The 18,237-nt window shown below is 41.6% G+C and overlaps 1 protein-coding gene across 2 annotated transcripts in view; it reads left to right on the forward strand.

Moving 5' to 3' along the window:
• TIAM2 (TIAM Rac1 associated GEF 2) overlaps positions 1-18,237 on the forward strand; it is a 224,380-nt gene that overhangs the window by 619 nt on the left and 205,524 nt on the right. The window lies entirely within an intron of this gene.

Below are 18,237 nucleotides of genomic sequence, written 5' to 3' on the forward strand. Positions count from 1 at the left end.
CCTCGGGCGCTGCGGGCGGTGGGAGCCCCGGCGCGGCGGGGAGGACGAGGCGGGGGTGGGGGTGGGGGTGGGGACAAGTCCCGCCGCGGCCGCCCCGCCCACCCCGCCCACCGTCCCCGACGGGCCCTGCTCCTAGGGGGACCGAGGTGCCAAGTTTCTGGGAAAGCCGACACGCTGTGTCACAAATGGATCATATTTACCAAAACCAGTTAATGAAGAAAAGAGTCCTTTCTTCCCACAATTGACTGCTGACCGCCGCCGTAAAGGTATGGAGTAAGATTGCACAGGGTAGTTTGTCTTTACGAAACGATGGAACTTAATATTGATGGGCTTCTGCCCCTTATTTTTCAAATAGCAAAGTGGGGTAACTTTAGTTGGGGAGAGGGGGCAGAGAAGCTGCGTGACTCTGGAGAGAATTCTATTTATGGGGAGATTTTTCTGCGTCGCTTTCTGCGTGTCTCTGTAAGAGGCAGCCTGGTTTCTCTCGAAATCTTCTAGGCAGCCTTGGGTCCTGATAAGACGTTTATTTCTACGTGGTGAAGGTCTTGGGGTTCTCATCTTATGGTGGTTCACCCATTCTACGTCCTGTTCTCAAATGCTGCTGACATAATTATTTTAACGGTTAGCACCTGGCTATCTCCATTGCTCTCTCCAATAGTTTAAGCTGGGGTGTCTCTAGAAGCTTTTAAAATAGGTGTTACAAGTTTCTTACAGGTGCAGACCATATGCTATAAATATTTCAGAGCTAGACTCTGAATAAAAAGTGTCAGTTACTGGGCTTATAATTTGAGCATAACCAATAGGCCTTGTGTATGTACACATTTAAAGATGTTTCCTGATACTCTTCAAAGTTTTTAAATTCTAAAAATGAAATACCAAACAAAATTGGTGCAGTTCTAAAAGCAAATTTGTTTTCTGTTGGATTTTGCCTGCTTGGCTTATAGGACTTGTTGCTTTAGGGTGTCAGAGATCTTTGTGATTGGCAAATGTAGAAAGAAAAATACGGCAAGGTATAATTGAGGAAGAGTTTATTTTCAGTGGCAAAACAAGCCCCTAGTGATCTCAGAATCAGGTTTCCTCAGGTTTCCACACCTTCACATGTCATGCCGTATAAGGTGCTTCATGATCTGGCTCCTGCCTGCCTTTTCAGTCTCGTCCAGGGACAGTTCACAGATCCCCCCCCCCACCCCGTCTCCTTACACACATGCACTACACACTGCCAGACACATCATACTACTTCCAAGTTGTCATTTCTAGACCACTATCTGGAATGAATGAACATTCCGCTTACACTATTCTTACTCCGATTTCCATCTGCTGCTTACCCACACATCCTTCATATGTCAGTCAAATACTTTCTCCAGGAGCCTTTTCTTCCATTATCCCTAGGCATTTAAGCTCCTTCTCTTAATGTGGGCAGTGCCCCTACTAGAACATGATTTTTTAAAAACACATCTAGCTATGCTACCTTGTGCAGTTGTGCACATTGTTCACTGCACAAGGTTATCCTGTCCAGTGGACAAGTAGAGGTAGAAATCCAGTTTGCACCCCACTTACTAAACCCTTGGTGCGCTCGTCTCCACTGGGACAGGGCATCTCTTGTAATTCATCCAAAAACACAGTATGGGCTAGTGATGACCCTGCTTTAGCCTCTCTGCCCTGCTGTACTCAGCACCCATCCCAGAGGCTGACAGAGCAGGAGCTCAATTAAGGTTCCTGGAATGAGTGAGTAAAGAAAGGATTACTTCTATAGGACTCCAGAAAATTCTGAAACAAGTGTTTGGGGGAAGATTTCTCATATAAGTCAGCATATAGGAATGTGCTTCGGTTCTCTCTATCTTACGTCTGGCTGTTCAGGGTGATTCTTAAACAGATGGCTTCTACTTGATTATAGGGAAGAGTCTGGGAGTATGAATTTATAGGTGGGCATCAGAGATGTGTGCCAACATGTAATGGGCCTCCTTAGCTACTTTTAAGGCACTCAGGTTTACACGTCTAATCATGATTTGCTGAGAGCAGGGTGCAAGAGTCTTGAAAGTAAGGCCATGAAGAGCTCTTTGTACATTAACAGGTATTAATAAATTGAGCCGAAGTGCCATTTCATATAAGAACTTAAGTCATCCTAAAAATTACAAAATTTTATAAAATTGTGGTATAAAATAACACTTGTAAATGTCCAAAGAACTTGTTGCTTGTATGGAATCCTGGAATCTCTAGAATTCATAGTACAGAATAACTTTAAAGATAACATGGACCAATTTTTCCATTTTATACGTAAGGACCTCTAGGACCAGAGACTTGTCTAAGGTCGCAGAGCTTATGTAGGAGCATAGCCAAGACGAGCCCTCAGATTTTCTGGCTCTTCGTTCGTTGCTACGTTTATTCAGGTACCTGTTGAGGTACTGGCATTCTGTACCTTCCATTGTTGGCTTCCGTTGGAAAACCTTGTACAGTATAATTGTAATTTCTCAGGGAAAGGGAAGATTCCCAGCACCAAACACAGTGCCTGGTATCGAATTGGCATGTGATAAATAATTTGCTGAATGAAGGCATGAACGAATGAGTCAGTGGTAGTTTACTTGAATTATTCTATATAGCACAAACCATAGTCCTTTGAGTCCATTATAGTGGCATTTGGCCTATGTTTGTATTCCATAATTGCAATAAAATAACACTTTCTGTTGGATAAACTTCTCAGCAGAGATGGGTAGGAATGGTTTTCTATGAACAGTGCCAGAACTCCTGACAAGGCATCATAGAAAAACTCAGGATTTGGAATCAGTAGATCTTGCCAAAAACTAGCCTTGATTCCAGGGCCTTAAACGTCACCAGCTTGAGTTTCTTCATGTAACTTCATAAGTCTCAGAGTTATTAGAAGGGTCAGAGGAGCTCACATGTGTGAAAATACTTTTCACACTTTGGAACACTTAATAGTAACAAGAGGAGAGAATCTGTGGCAGGAAGTGCCTACAGGGCACTGTGCTAGGCTCTGGGTAATAAGCATGGTCCCGTTTATGCCTCCAAAGGGAGCACCAGGTTTCTCCATTTGTGGAATGAGGAAGAAACTGAAGCCTTCACTGCCCCTCAACATGGAACAGGCATTTAGTGAGCCCCTAAGTTGTATTAAGTACCTTAAATCTTTGAAGTAAGGGAACTTCCAGTAGAAAAGAAAGGCAATTGACATTGTGATTGAAGAGCAAATCACTTTAGCGGATCACCTTTTAGGCAGAGGCGATTTGCATTTTAGACCACGCCCCTCGCAGGCTGGTGCCGGTGGATTTAGGAAGGCAGGGCTGGTGGAAGAAGGAGCAGGTGTAATAAGGCGGAGGCTGAAAGGCAGTGGCTTAGAGGGCTGGGAACTAGCCAGGAGGTTTCCTGAACTGGACGGTGAAATGGGCTTGGTGAGTGACAGAGTGTGGAGGGCAGGGAGGATTGTGTCTGGTTACGGATGTTCACTGATCTCGGGGACATAGAAGAAGGTTGGGGACCTGTGGGGTCCCCCTCACCCAAGTTCACCTAGTAATGCAGTCACACAGCTGAGATTGGACCCACCTCTGTCTGCTTCCACGTTCCCCTTTCATCCTGTCAGCCGTTGGCATGTCTGTAATTGTAAGCGAATCAAGGATTTTAATCACAACCTAGAATTTGAAGGCTTTTATTTTTATGACTGGGTTCAGAATTTTAAGAAAGAACGAGAAGTTCCCAGTCTGAAGCCCTCCCACAAACTAGGGGTGGTGGATACAGGCTGGTGGCCTGACAGGGTTCCCCGCCAGCGGTGTGTAGTGCGTTTCCTGTCTTGGATTTCGCCCACCCTGGGATCCAGCCCGATCCTCCCCAGGCATTCCATCCAGCTGGAAGTGGGTCTGCTTTGTTTCCATTTATGAGGTTTGTAGATTGAGTAACAGAATCTGGACTGCAGCTTTCATTGTGTTTTCATGGTGTTGCGTTACAAGGTTTCTTTTAAATTCATGGTTAGATTTCAGACTGTGTCTCTTGGACATAGTTCTTTAGGAGTTCCCATTACTGATTCCTTTGCATTGGGAGCAAGATGCAGAACTGGAATTTTGAAGGTTCTCTTGTCATTAGTGGTTTGGGAAGTGGCATAGTGAATAAGCTTGCAAATCTTCCCTTAAACTGGTAAAAGGTATGGATTCCCATTGCCTTTAAAGTGTACTGATGGGTTTTAAGGCAGTATTTTATTTTAAAATTCAAAGTGGTTTTTAAAATTTTAAATTCTGGTATGGTTAACATACAGTGTTGCTAGCAGGCGTGATTCGACAGTTCTGTGTGGTACTCAGAGCTTGTCGTGATGAATGTACTTTCAATGCCCCTCCATCTGTTTCACCCACTCACCCCCCCTCCACCTCCCCTCTGGTGACTATCGGTTTTCACAGTGGTTTTTGTCTAGTAAAGAGGTTTTTATGCCTCAGGGTTTTCGTCTCTAAAAGGAGGGTGATAGCAGTGCATTCCTCATAGAAGATTGTTTTGAGAATGGAGAAACTAATTAATTTACATAATGTGCTTAGAACCTTGCCGGCCACAGTGAAAGAGTTCTGGAAGTGTTCATTCCCCCCTCCTTGTATGTGCCATGTAGTTACCTCAGATTGTGTAAAATCAGGACGTTCAGCAGGACAGAGCTGTGGGGTGGTGTGGCCAAGTACAGGCCGACTCCTTCGTTTTTCCATTTCTTTGCACGCCATTCCCTTTGATGCTTCTTCCCTGTTTGGCAAACTCCTTGTTGCCTTCCTTCGGAGCGTCTGCCTCTCTTGTGTTTCCAGGCACTTCATTAGCATGAGGTCTGTATTGGTTGGTTGTTGCATTCATCGTGGGATATTTAGTTGTTGGGGATTTCTCCATCACACAGGGAGCACTGGGCTTACTCTCTGTACCCCTTCCAGGTTCCGCATGGTATTGGTGTTGATAGTGTGTGAAGTGGTCATTGAAATGGTTTTTAAAGGTGATACCATGATTATGAAGTCGAGTGACCCTTTGCCAGATAGCTGACTCTTTGAATGGACTTTATCAATAACAAAGTGCTAAAAATGTTGCTCTATCTTTTCCTACGTGTGGGGTGGTAGCAGTGTTGTTATACTGGGTATTAATGGATCTAGGTTTTGGTCTGGAATACGTTTGGCAATTCCCCTAAACATAGGAGGGGCTTAGATTTCTCAGGAAGAAAATGAAATTGTGTACGAGTGGTTCACCTAATGTCTTCTGGTAGCTGAGACATCAAGTCCTTCTTATCCGCTTTCCTCTTCTGGCCTCACACTAGGGTGATAGTTGATAGGATAATAGTCATATTTATCCTTACCACTCTGGATAACCATGAAGCTGGTTTAAAATGGATATTTTTGTACTCTTAAAAGAAGGCATTTGCATATAGAAACAGAAACTGAGGAAGAACACATCTGGAATACATTAAAATGAATTACGTTATCATTTGTGTTGGTGGCGTTTGAAATGTCTGGGATTAATATTTACTGTATGTAGACGTGAAACCTTGATGTATGTTTGCCAAATCAAAAACTGAAATATTTTCCCATTTAACCATTCCATTTTGAACTTTCCCTCTGGAGAAACGTGATGACTTTATGAAACCATAGTTCTCTCTAATAACTCTCCCTTCAGAGCTGTCTGATGAACCTCTTGTTGAGAAGGGCACTCCATGCCATGTGGGCAAATAACTTCATTTTACATAAGACTCGAAATCAGAAACACTCTGACTGGATCCATCCAGCCCCACTAGCGGCTTGCTTTTCATTTTCTCCTGCCGCAGAATTTTGTTGTTTTATCTGGAGAGTGCACAGCCCTCTCAGCTCAGTCCTCCTGAAGCTCTCCCTGATACTTTCCTACCCCCTTATTTTCTCTTGAAAAGCATACTCTGTCCTCTGAACTCTTAGGGTCCATCTGCTAAATGGCGGTATTGCCCACATAGAGGTTGTATGTATGTCCGAGTTCTGCCCCTTTCAGTTGGATTCCTTATTAACTATTTAGAAGTGATCGTCTGCTATTTGTGATGTTTTGGGACCCATATTACTTTTACCAGTACTTCATTTTTCTCCATTCTGACGGGCAACAAAGGATAAACTCTTTGAAAGATACTTGTATGTGTTTAATTGAATTGTTCTTGGTATTTATCCAGACAACATACCATATTGACAGAAGACTGGAGCTGTGGGTTTCGGATAGATTTAAGAGCCTGGGTTTTGGGTCGTTTCGCCAAAAATAGGTGTGTGATCTTGAACAAAACATGACCTCCTCCCTGCATTTCCATTTCTTAATTTGCAATGTTGGTGGCCAAGGGAATCACGTTGGACTAAATGACTTTTCAGCTATAAAACTCAATGATTCCGTGCAGAATTGAATACAAGAAAACAGAAGAAAAAATGTTACGAGAATTTAAAAGTAGCGTATTTGTTCTCTACTATTATGCTCACTGGCATTTGAACATTACCAGAGGACTGGTAGCCATCACCCAATACTAGTAAGGAGGGCAGGGCTGGGAGTATGTTGGGTCTTGGTAAATCTAGAAGGAGGGATGAGACATTGCTAGGAGGTAGTTATCTGTGGTCTTGGGGGCTGTGGATAATGTGAATGTCAAGGCCTCTGGAACTGGGTGTAGGGGAATTCCGTTTTGAACTAGAAGAAGGGGTGGGGAAGAATCTGAGATAAGATCATTGCCTTGGTGGCGGTGGTGAAGGTGGCGCTCTGAAGAGCAGGGCGGGTATAGAATATGTTTAAACACAGTAGCCATGTGGAGTACGTGTAGAACAAAGTAGCCGGTGGGCCCCAGGTGGAGCTACTATGAAAATGTGGTAAAATGATGGCATTGCTGAGCCTTAATGGGGTGGATTGTGAGGATGACCAGTCAGAAGAGGATTTAGGAAGCAGTCAGGTCTTGTTACCTTCTCTTACAGGTGGAGAAATTGAGGCCAGCGATGGCAGTTCTCAAACTTGAATTTGTCTATCAGTTTGGAAGTTAAAATTAACTTTATTTTTTTAATTTAAATTCAGTTAGCTAACATAGCACATCATTAGTTTCAGGTATAGAGTTCAATAACTTATCAGTTGTGTATAACACCCAGTGCTCATCACATCACGTGCCCTCCTTCATCCCCATCACCCAATACTTTGCAGATGAAAATGCAGATTCCTGGAACTTAGCCTGAGATGATGGTTCTGGAGATCTGGCATGCATTTTATCAAGCACATCAGGTGTTGGTGGGGGCTGTAGTTGAGAAACTCTGCCCTTTGGGTGACATTTGCTCTGTAGGACACTCAGCCTGGAGAGGAGGTGGGGGTGTGCCCATGGAACCCAGGCACCCTTTCCTATGTCTGCCCCCTGCATGGTGCCTGTCTGAAGGGGCTTGTCTAGTATTGGGAGGGCTAACTGTGTTAGTTAATTTGCCAGAGGGGGCAAGAGACTTGGAGGTGATCCACCTACAAATGCAGTAGTTTTCCTTATTTTCTGATTGATCTGTGATTTGTAGTGTGATGGGCACAATTTTTTAAAAAAGAAACATTGTGGGTTGCCTGGGTGGCTTAGGTGGGTTGAGCGTAAGACTCTTGAGTTCAGCTTTGGTCATGATCTCCAGGTCCTGAGATCCAGGATCAAGCCCCTCTTCAGCCCGTGTTCAGCAGGGAGTCTGCTTGGGATTCTCTTTCCCTCTTCCCCTACCCTCTTACGTGCGCACATGCTCTCTCTCTAAATAAAAACCTTAAAAGAAACATGTGGTCTTTAAAGAAAATATTTGTTAAGTATATTAATTATAAGTATATTAATAATGAAAACTAGAGAAAATGTCAGTGTACTTAGGAACAGCTATTTTGTAATAACTGTTAATGAAAAAGCATTTCTATCTTCAATAAAGATCATTTCCTAAGAAACACTAACAGGATTTAGCCTGTTAAAACCAAGCATTTTGCTTGGTTCTATTTCAGGTTTCCATGTAATTGGGATTTTAAAATTACCTGTGTAAAAACTGGGAGATGTCACTAAATCTGACTGTAATAAGTTCCACCTTGGCCACTAGTCTAAATGTGTGAGGAAATTGAGTCCAGGATGGTTGACATCGCTGGAGGCTTGGTGTGTATTGAGAATGTCATTGCAGTATGGCATTTTCTGAAAAGCTGTCTGTCACAGAAACTAAATTTTGATGGCTTGATAAATCTCGTTAGAGAATTGACTAAAACTTGAATGGTGTATACACAGTTGGCAGCCAACACTTGGAATTTTCAGCAGATGAATACATGAATAGTTCTGAAAATGGATGGGCACATAACCCATTTTATTGTCAACGCTAAGTAACACCTCAGAATTTTTGTGTTGTCTAAAGGAAAATCTTTAAAGATTTATAGAATGCATTAGGAATTCTTGAATAATTTTAGTACATTTATATTCGTGCAGAAGATATGACAGACTTTTAAAAATGATACAAACAGGATTTATATTCACATGCGCATTAAAAATGTCTCAAATCACAGACCGTGTGGTATTACTTTAATAAGAGTTGTCATGTGTCAGCATTTTATTTATTTATAGAGAGGGGAAGAGAGAGGTGGGGGAGGGGCAGAGGGGGGTAGAGAGAGAATCTTAAGCAGGCTCCAACGCCCAGCCTGGATGCAGAACTTGATCCCCCAACTCTGAGATTATGACCAGAGCTGAAATCAAGAGTCGGATGCTTAACTGACTGAGCCACCTAGGTGCCACTCAGTAAGTATTTTAGAACAGAATAACCTTCAGAAATCTTGTAATTCAACCCATTTCTCAGAAGAGAAGCTTGATGTTTGAGGGAAGTTAAATGACCTGCTTTAATCCTCTGTCATACGAAGTTAGTGGCAAGCAGAGCTAGGCCTACATCCCAGGATTGTCTATTCGAGACTTTCCTTTTTTCTGTGCTTAACAATTAGGAGGACCTGTTACGAGGACTGCATCAAAGAACCAGGAAATGTTTTAGATTTTCTATGGGAATGGAAATGAAACCTCCAAGTTTTTGGAATCGGCAAAGGCAATAACAGCTTCTTAGCTTGCATACTTTAGAGGTTGTCCAAAGGAATGCACACCTTTACATAGGATGGCCCACAACTGGAGCTTATTATGTTGTTTAAAGCAGATTGTGTCATCTGCACAAAGATAGACTTTTTCCTGATAATTTGTGAGTAGGGGATTTTGAGGATACTATATACATTATTTGAGCTGAAAAGAATTTTGGAAGCAATGTATTCATTTCCACCCCCCCTTTTAAAAGATTTTTTTCTTTTTTAAGTAATCTCTACACCCAAAATGGGGTTTGAACTCACAACCCTGAGATCAAAAGTTGCATGCTTCCCCGACTTAGCCAGCTGGGCACTTCTAATACACCCCTTTATTTTATATAAGAAGATACATGGCTTTGTCTTGCCTTTATGTTGATAAATAGCTGTGATGTTTTTGTTAATTGTTTTAAGAAGCAACAACTGATACTTTAAATTCTATCAACCTGTACTAATCATTGTGGTCTGAAGTACGGTTTTCACATTTTGTGTCTTTGCTATTGAAGTATTTTGTAGGTTTTTGCAGATAAGCAAATAGTTGGAGTTTGTGTGGGAAGGGGGTAGGGGAACGTTGCTAAGAGATGAGGGCTTTGCCTATCAAATCTTCATTATTGCAATGCATCCCTTTATACTAATTAATCTGAAGTGAATAAATGAGCAGAGGCTATGGCAATATTAATGTTCTTTGTGAGCGAATTATACTATTCACATTAGTCAATTCAGGAAATTAGCTAAAACTTCTCCCTCTTGTCACTCCTCCCCCAAGCCTCTCCACTTTGGTATATACTGTATTTACTTTTCAAGATGAAAGTTCACCAACCGAATCCTTAATAGGAACTAGTTTGAAAGATTTTATTTCATAAAGAAAAAAATTTCCAAGGGTTTGAATAGTAGGATTCTCATGGTCTTTCCTAACTTCAGATGTTCAAGCTTTATGTTGTAATTTCTCATTTGGCACTCTTGAAAGTTGTTAAAATAGCATGAAATTGAAATGTAGCTCACAACAGCTACTCTGCCTAGTGCCTCTTGTATGTTTATTTTGCAGGAGGTCAGCAAATTCACCTGTGTAGATGACGGATTTCTACCTCAAACCTTACAAACTGTGAGGCCTGGTGGAATTAATCACCTCGGGCTGGGGATGAGAAATAGTTGTGTTTCTACTTATTTTCAGGTACCTGAACTAGGTTTTTCTAGAAGGAGCTGTCTCATAGTTTAATAATCTTTTAGTTGTCTTTTTGGTGCTATTCTTAGATATTATTGGTCATTGACAGTCTAGGGTACCATGATTCTGTTTTTCTGAAAATAAGTTTCTTAGAGCACTTTCGAAGTTTAATTTCTTTCTTTTTTAAATATTTATTTGAGAGAGCAAGAGAGAGTGAGCGCAGGTGGGGTGCGGGGGAGAGGGAGAGAATCTCAAGCAGATTCCCTGCTGAGCATGGAGCCTGACATGGGACTCAGTCCCACAACCCCAAGATCATGACCTGAGCCGAAACCGAGTCAGACGCTTGACCAGCTGAACCACCCAGGTGCCCCATCGAGCTTTAATTTCTGAAATATTAGTGAATCCTGCCCTCTTGAATTATTCTTTGAAAACTGATACTTTTATTTGACCCTTTGGGATGTGGATGTTCCTGTTGTGAGAAAAGAAAAAAAATCATGGACTGCGTGATACTTGTGTTTGAATACCTCCTCGTGATGTCTTTACTTTTTCAGTGGGTGAATCTGCAGTTGGTTCAGTATTTTGGGGGCAGTTGCTTCATGTGTGCTTCTAGTGGAGATGTGGGATCAGAATAGGAAGAGGAAGAGAATAATGGAAAGAATGGGATTTGCTCCAGAACAGAGGCTCTCAAACTTCAGGGCATCCGAATCACTTGGAGCGTCTGTTAAAACACAGATGGCTGGAACCCACCCTCCCACCCTCCCCCTTCTGATTACGATCTGGGATTGGCCTGAGAATTTTCATCTCTAAAAAGTTTTCGGGAGATGTTGCTTCTGTCGGTCCTGACCACATTTGGAGGCCTGCTGCTGTGGAGGTCCAGTGCCGGTCTGCACTGAATGGGGTTGTAGATCCAGAGACAGCAGCATTCAGCTTCTCTGGGTTTCTGTTTTCCTATTTGTGAAATGTACAATATTACTGGTTTTTCACACCTTTGAAATCAGGGGACTCTTTTGTTCCAAACTCCATCTTTTGTGACTCTCCAAAATACAAAAGAGATAAAGTGGAATTATGTGAGTTACAGCAGGGCAGAGGACAAAAGGATTCATGTGTTCTTGGGCTTTCTTACTCCCCTGAGATGGGGATGGGAAATCCCTGGGGCCCTTCCACAGAACTGACCGTAGTCATGAATCCGTGGAAGAGAATTTTTTTTTTTAAGATTATTTTTTTCACTCACATGTGCTACTTATTTTTTTTTTTTAAGATTCTATTCATTTATTTGAGAGAGAGAGAATGAGAGACAGCAGGAGAGGGAAGAGGGTCAGAGGGAGAAGCAGACTCCCCGCCGAGCAGGGAGCCCGACGCGGGACTCGATCCCGGGACTCCAGGATCATGACCTGAGCCGAAGGCAGTCGCCCAACCAGCTGAGCCACCCAGGCGCCCCTGGAAGAGAAATTTTAAGGCCCCAAGCATTGGTACCTTTCGCTTTGATTCTGTATGCTCTTGACGCTATAGAGGGCTACTTAAAAAGTTGGAAGAATCTGGGGCGCCTGGGTGGCTCAGTCTATAAGCATTTGCCTTCAGCTTGGATCATGATCCCAGAATCCTGGGATCGAGCCCTGCATCGGGCTCCCTGCTCTGCGGGAAGCCTGCTTCTCCCTCTCCCGCTCCCCCTGCCTGTGTTCCCTCTCTTGCTGTCTTTCTCTCTGTCAAATAAATAAGTAAATAAAATCTTAAAAAAAAAAAAAAAGTTGGAAGAATCTGATCTGTGCTTTTTAATATAAGAATCTGTGTTTGGGATACGTAAATAGGTAGGGAGTAAATGAGTTTGAGACTTTCATGGTAACAGAAGATTTCCAGCTTATTTCAGGTAGAAATGCGGAAATGAGTAGAAAGGAAATGGGAAGGGGGAGGGGATGATTTGGGTAACAGGGATGTGCCTTCCTGCCTTGTATTTAGCCAGTATGTGTAATTGAATTCATATAATTTGACCTGTTCTTGTAAATCTGACGGTCAAGCCTGAAATTGCATTTCCTACTCTTGACTGGAATCTTTGCTGGAAAATACGTGAGAGGGAGAACAGTAGTACTAATGTTTCAATAAAAGAAATGAAAGATCTCATAGGTCCCAAGAGTCCAAAGAGGATGTCTGCCTACTGCTCTTGGTTCCTTTTGTCGTTCACTTTATGGAAACCCTAAAATCAGCCTTAAGGTAAATTGTGACTTAGTTTAAACTTGATTTTGTACTCAAAGATTGGGAACCCTTATTTTCACTCTTTTTCCTTATCTCACTGTCATTATCGGAAAAGATCTACAACATAAGTATCCATAAATATGGAATAATTTCTGTGGTCTGTTACATGAAGACCTTCAAGGGGCAGAACACTATACAGTATGTAGACTTTTGAACAAAACAGTGTTTTTCAAACTGTCACAGGCAATGACATCAGTTTAGTTGGTCAGATGGTTTTCTTTAAAGTTTTTTTTTAATTCTAGGGATAGACTTTTTTTTTTTTTTTTTCAATTCCAGGGGCTTTCTGACTTTTCTTTTTTGACCATTACCCATATTAAGACACATGAGGTAGAATAACAAAGCATAATATGGAATAGAAAGTATCTAAGTATATTGCATGTAATAAGGATAACTATTACTTGAAACTTTTTAGTTTAATATAAATATATACAATGTGTGTGCGTGTGTGTATTGTATATGGTATATTAGGGTTCTATAGAGTGTATTAGGATGCTATATGTATCCTAAGTATCCAAGAAGAGTTTTATTTTTTGTGGATTTTTACAATTTTATGATTTTCAAATTTTTATTTAAATCTTAGTTAATATTCAGTACAATACTGGTTTCAGGAGTGGAGTTCAGTGATTCATCACTTCCATATAACACCCAGTGCCCATCACAGTAAGTGCCCTCCTTAATCCTCATCACGCCTCTAGCCCATCCCTGGCCCACCTCCCTCTGTCAACCCTTGGTTCTCTGGGGTTAAGGGTCTCTCATGGTTTGCTTCCCTCTCCTTTTTTTCCTTCCTTTCCTCTATATGCATCTGTTTGGTTTCTTAAATTCCAAATATTAGTGAAATATGGTATTTGTCTTTCTCTGATTGACTTATTTCGCTCAGCATAATACCCTCTAGTTCCATCCAGGTCGTAGCAAATGGCAAGATTTCATTCTTTTTGATGGCTGAGTGATACTACATTGTATATGTGTACCACATTAGATTTCATTTATTTGACAGAGAGAGAGCACAAGTAGGTGGAGCGACAGGCCAAGGGAGAGGGAGAAGCAGGTTCCGCGCTGAGCAGGGAGCCCGACACGGGGCTCGATCCCAGGACCCTGGGATTATGACCTGAGCCAAAGGCAGATGCTTAACCGCCTGAGCCACCCAGGCGCCCCATGTACCACATCTTCTTTATCCATTCATCAGTTGATGGACATTTGGGCTCTTTCCATGATTTGGCTATTGTTGATAATGCTGCTATATCAAAAGAGTTTTATTATAAGGAAGTGACTCACGTGATCCTGGAGGCTGGTAAATCCAAAACCTGCAGTGTGGGCAGACAGCCCGGAGACCCAGGAGAGCCGATGGTGCAGATAAAGTCTGATAAAGTCGTCTTGTTCAGGCAGGTCTTTTTAAAAAAAATTTTTTTTGAAGTTTTTATTTTAATCACCGGGTGCTCCTCCCAAGTGCACTCCTTAATCCCCATCTCCTATTTCCCCCACCTCCCCCACCCACTTCCCCTTGTAACCATCAGTTTGATCTCTGTAGTTAGGAGTCTATGTTTGTCTCTCTCTCTCTCTGTTTTTTTTCCGTTTTGGTTATTTGTTTCTTAAATTCTACGAATGAGTGAAATCATATGGTATTTGTCTTTCTCTGACTTATTTCGCTTAGCATGATACTTTCTAACTCCATCCATGTTGTGCTAAATGGCAAGATTTCATTCTTTTTTTTTTCCTATGGCTGAATACTATCCCATTGTGTATCTACCACATCTTCTTGATCCATTCATCATCAGTCGATGGACACTTGGGTTGCTTCCATAGCTTGGCTAATTGTAGATAATGCTGCTGTAAACATAGGGGTGCATGTATCCCTTTGAATTAGCGTTTTTGTATTCTTTGGGTAAATACCCAGTAGTGCAATTGTTGGATTGTAGGGTAGTTCTGTTTTTCACTTTTTGGGGAACCTCCACACTGTTTTCCAGAGTAGCTGCACCAGTTTGCAAGAGGGTTCCTTTTTCTCCACATCCTCAACAATAACTGTTGTTTCTTGTGTTGATTTTAGCCACTGAAAGTTATGAGGTGATCTCTCATTATGGTTTTAATTTGCATTTCCTTGATAAGTGATGATGAGCATCTTTTCACATGTCTGTATGTCTCTAGAGGAAAGACTGTGTCTTCTGCCCATTTTTAAATTGAATTATTTTTCGGGTGTTGAGTTTTATAAGTTCTTTATATATTTTTGTTACTAACCCTTTATAGAATACATCATTTGCAAATACCTTCTCCCATTCCATAAGTTGCCTTTTAGTTTTGTTGATTGTTTCCTTCGCTATGCAGAAGCTTTTTATCTTGACGTGGTCCCAACAGTTTATTTTTGATTTTGTTTCCCTTGCCTCAGGGGACCTGTCTAGAAAAAAGTTGCTATGGCTGACGTCAGCTAAATTTTTTAGGATTTTTATGGTTTCAGGTCTCACATTTAGGTCTTTAATCCATTTTGAATTTATTTTTTGTGTGTGGTGTAAGAAAGTGGTCCAGTTTCATTCTTCTCATTTGCTGTCCAGTTTTCCCAGTACCATTTCTTGAAGAGACATTCTTTTTCCCACTGGATATTCTTTCCTGCTTTGTCAAAGATTAATTGACCATATAATTGTGCGTTTATTTCTGGGTTTTCTATTCTGTTCCATTGATCTGTGTCTGTTTTTGTGCCGGTACCATACTGTTTTGAGCAGTACAGCTGGTTTTTTGTTTTTTTTTTAAGATTTTATTTCTTGAGAGAGAGAGATGGACCAAGGGGGGCCGGGTAGGGAGTGGCAGAGGGAGAGGGAGAAGTAGACTGCCCGCTGAGCAGAGAGCCTGATGTGGGGCTCAATCCCAAGACCCTGAGATCATGACCTGAGCCGAAGGCAGACACTTAACAGACTGAGCCACCAGGTGCCCCAGATGAGTACAGCTTTGTAATACAACTTGAAGTCTGGAATTGTGATGTCTCCAGCTTTTTCTTTTTCAAGATTACTTTGGATATCTGGGGTCTTTTGTGGATCTATACTTGTTTTAGAATTGTTCTAGCTTGGTGAAAAATACTGTTGGTATTTTGATGGGGATTGCTACTTGCTATGGGTAGTATGGACATTTTAACAATATCTGACCTTCTACTCCATGAGCATGGAATATCTTTCCATTTGTGTCATCTACACTTTCATCAGTGTTTTATAGTTGTCAGCGTACAGGTCTTTCACCTCTTTAGTTAGGTTGATTCCTAGGTGTCTTACTGTTTTTGGTGCAACTGTAAGGGGGATTGTTTTCTTAATTTCTCTTTCTGCTGCTTCATTATTAATGTATAGAAATGCAACAGATTTCTGTACATTGATTTTGTATCCTGCAACTTTACTGAATTCATTTATCAGTTTCAGCAGTTTTTTGGTGGAGTCTTTCAGGTTTTCTATATATAGTATCATGCCATCTGCAAGTAGTGAAAGTTTTACTTCTTCCTTGCCAATCTGGATGCCTTTCATTTCTTTTTCTTGTCTGATTGCTGTGGCAAAGATTTTCAGTACTATGTTGAATAAAAATGGTGAGAGTGGACATCCTTGTCTTGTTCCTGAACTTAGGGAAAAGCTCTCAGTTCTTCTCCATTGAGGATGATGTTTGCTGTGGGTTTTTCATGTATGGCCTTTATTATATCGAGGTATGTTCCCTCTAAACCTACTTTGTTGAGGGTTTTTATCATGAATGGATGTTGTATTTGTCAAATGCTTTTTCTGCATCTGTTGAGGTGATCATATGGTTCTTATCCTTTCTCTTATTGATGTGATGTACGACATTGATTTGCCAATATTGAACCACCCTTGCAACCCAGAAACAAATCCCTTTTGATTGTGGTGAATGATTTTTTTTTTTTAAATGTATTGTTGGATTTGTTTTGCTAGTATTTTTTGAGTATTTTTGTGTCTCTGTTCATTAGAGATACTGGCTTGTAGTTCTTTTTTTTTGTGGTGCCTTTATCTGGTTTTGGTATAAGGGTAATTCTGGCCTCATGGAGTGATTTTGGAAGTTTTCCTTTCTCTTCTATTTTTCAGGCAGGTCTTTTCTATTCAGGACTTCCACTGATTGGATGAGGCCTACTCACATGAAGGGCAGCCTGTTTTATTCCAAGTTCATGGATTGAAATGCTAATCTCATCCCCAAAACATCCTTTAAGTTGACAAAATAATCATCCCATATAGGTATATTAAGTTTTAAGGCAAAATATGTCTTAAATGTATACATATATATATATGGATATATTTATATATAGGGTTATATATGGATATATATGTACATAGAGCTATGTGTGTGTATCTGTGTGTGTATACATATTAATGAATGCTATAGATAGGTAGATGCCATGAAATATCTCTGAAGGATTCACAAAACACGTAAGAGCCTTAGCTAGAGCAGAAGTTCTCAATCTGGGGAACGGGTTCTTAATCACCTTGGGAGCTTTTCTGAAATATGTATGTCTGTGTCAGGCCTTCCTTACACTTTTGTGCCTTTTCTTCAAGAATGACTTTTAAAATGGTGAGGGGGGGTGGGCATGGGTAGAAAGTAGCAAAATATTTTCTGGAAAAGGTTGGCAGGACTGAAGAGAAGACTGCAGCTCTGAGGGTGGGTTTTTTTTTTTTTAAGATTCTGGAAGTTCTTTTTTTTTTTTTTTTTAAAGATTTTATTTATTTATTTGACAGAGACAGAACAGGAACACAAGCAGGGGGAGTGGGAGAGGGAGAAGCAGGCTTCCCGCCGAGCAGGGAGCCCGACGCAGGACTCGATCCCAGGACCCTGGGATCACGACCTGAGCCAAAGGCAGACGCCTAACGACTGAGCCACCCAGGCGCCCCTGAGGGTGGGTTTTAGGCATCAGCCAGCAGATGGGTGGTGATGGGTCCTTGGGGGCAGTGGGCCTTGCTGAGGTCCCTAGGAGTTCCCCCTTGCTCCTATAGTGAGTGCAGTACCTGAGGCTCCTGGAAGCTAACACTCACTTACTGATGTTTGCTTGTCCTTAACTATGTGGAAACCCTGGTGTCCTGCCTGTGCTCTGCGCTTTATCCAGGCACTAATGTTTGTGCTAAGTGACTGAGAATATATGTGGTGGTAATGCCTATAGTTTGGATCAGCTGGTGCCATATACTCGTGGCATGCACCATCTTTAAAGTTTTGTAGTTGTGTTACTACAACAGGTCTTTTATTTTTATTTATTTTTTAAGTGGGTTGTTGAGGAAGATAGATGTCGTAGGATGCTTGCCTTTATTTTTTTAAAGATTTTATTGACACAGAGAGAAAATGTGCACAAGCAGGGGGAGCTGCAGAGGGAGAGGGAGAAGCAGGCTCCCCGCTGAGCAGGGAGCCTGATGCGGGGCTCGATCCCAGGACCCTGAGATCATGAACAGAGCTGAAGGCAGACACTTAACTACTGAGCCACCCAGGCGTCCCTACAGCAGGTCTTTTAAAACATTACAGACCTACCCTTTGAATCACAGGTTACCAGTTTTATTCTGGTTGGTTTCCTTGGAGGTGAGGGCCTTGGGGAGACCTGGGAGCTGTTGCTATGTATACACATAAATTAATAGGCTGCTCCTCTTCTTAAGCCTGGGAAGTAGATTTAAAAAAAAAAAATGAAAGAGCAGTTCTCTTCAGGCCTTATTAACGTTGGGTGAGCACTCTGTGACACAGTGATGTTAAAAAATGACTCCTTAAATATGTTAGGTAGCCACTCAATTTGTAAAACATAATTGGCATTTTAAGGGGCGGGGACACTGTCCTGGAATCGATCGATGTTAGTT

The sequence above is a fragment of the Callorhinus ursinus genome, unplaced genomic scaffold, assembly GCF_003265705.2.
Source record: "Callorhinus ursinus isolate GAN/ISIS: 27379988/994484 unplaced genomic scaffold, GSC_fseal_2.0 scaffold6, whole genome shotgun sequence".
Lineage (NCBI taxonomy): Eukaryota > Metazoa > Chordata > Mammalia > Carnivora > Otariidae > Callorhinus > Callorhinus ursinus.